The sequence below is a fragment of the Cyprinodon variegatus genome, unplaced genomic scaffold (assembly GCF_000732505.1).
Source record: "Cyprinodon variegatus isolate N-32 unplaced genomic scaffold, C_variegatus-1.0 Scaffold2455, whole genome shotgun sequence".
Classification (NCBI taxonomy): Eukaryota; Metazoa; Chordata; class Actinopteri; order Cyprinodontiformes; family Cyprinodontidae; genus Cyprinodon; species Cyprinodon variegatus.
In genome coordinates, this window is record NW_015152908.1 from 268 (window position 1) to 1,605 (window position 1,338).

Sequence of the window (1,338 nt, forward strand, 5' to 3'; positions counted from 1 at the left end):
AAATAATTAAATTTGTGAAATGCCAAGATGTCTAAAGCAGCATTGATGGTTGCTTCAGCTTCCTGCTAACATATTTATATGTTCCTCATTGATGCTGCATGGCTGCTCATCCTTTGCAGCAAATTGGAAGCATTTCCATACAGAAAGCCATGTGATGATGACATGTCAGATTAAATAATACTACTAATACTTCAGCGATAGTATCAAGGTGCTACTTTATTGTATCTCTTATACTGTATCCATTGGTTGAGCTGTTCATTTTACATCTCTTTCCAGGTGATGAAGCAGACAGAAGATGTTTTATCATTTTATCTCCTCTTTCTTTCATCTTTTCTCCTTTTTTTCCCTTTCCTGTTCTACTTACATTGCAGTGTCCATATAATCTGTAATACTCCCTGCATGAATTATAATAAAGCTATTTATATGCATAAATCAAGCGGAACACTATGCCGATAGCCGTACTGCCCCACTTGTGAAAGCAAAATCTGTTGGGCTCTTTTCAGCATCAAGACAATTATTCTTATTGCCACACAAAAAAAAAGAAAAAAAGGGGAACAATTCCTCTACAAGCTCATCTTAAATTTGTCTTTGAGTTTATTTACACCAAATTCTATCACATGGTTTGTTCCTTTCTAGTGTTAACTTAAAGAAAGAAAAAAAAACAGTCCATGTCCTCTATGAGGGGCTCTTTAAGGTTCGAAAAAGGCAATAAATGAAAAAGATTTGGAAACAGAAAAGATCATAAACAAAACATGCATAGAAAAAAAAAATTAAGTTAAATTGAAGTTCTTGGCATGACCGCAGTGAGTCCAATGCGATGTTACATCCGTGGTGATAAAGGTTCCAAAACAAAATACATAGTTTGAGCACTTAGGTGTTTTTTTATTGCAACTCTGATTTCAGTCCGTCTAATGAAGCCGTCCCTCCATGTTAGGCTAAACAGAGCTTTTTTTCTTTTGCCGTCACCTCTGGTCAGGGTGATGAGGTAACGCTGCCCTCCTTCAGAGGAGATCAGCGGTGAAATAACGCCACATTTTTCAGATTCAAAGGGATTTCATCAGATGGATGAAGGTTAATGACACCTCAGAGAAACCCTCCATCCCACAGCCTGTCAGCATCTGCTGGAAAAAACAGAGAGGAAGTTTAAAAGCCAAAAGCTAGAACTATAGAACATTTTTATCATATTACTGTCATTAATGAACATTAGAAACTAATCTAGAGATACATCAGCTGACAGATACTAGCTTTTTTCTTTCCTTTTGAATAAACAGCTAAACTTAAAGGCATACTATGCAACATTTTTCAGTTAATTAATGTGTTCCATAACGTTTTGGATGA

The 1,338-nt window shown here is 36.0% G+C and overlaps 1 protein-coding gene across 3 annotated transcripts in view; it reads right to left on the reverse strand.

Moving 5' to 3' along the window:
• Positions 1 to 430: 430 nt before the first annotated feature.
• The window catches only part of LOC107080887 (transcription factor E2F3-like), a 17,220-nt gene continuing 16,312 nt past the window's right edge, over positions 431 to 1,338 (reverse strand). For 2 of the 3 annotated variants that reach the window (XM_015369097.1, XM_015369098.1), the window contains one exon: positions 431 to 1,121. The gene's annotated coding sequence lies outside the window, so the exon portion shown is untranslated. The remainder of the gene's footprint in view (positions 1,122 to 1,338) is intronic. The other variant, XM_015369096.1, reaches the window with a different exon arrangement.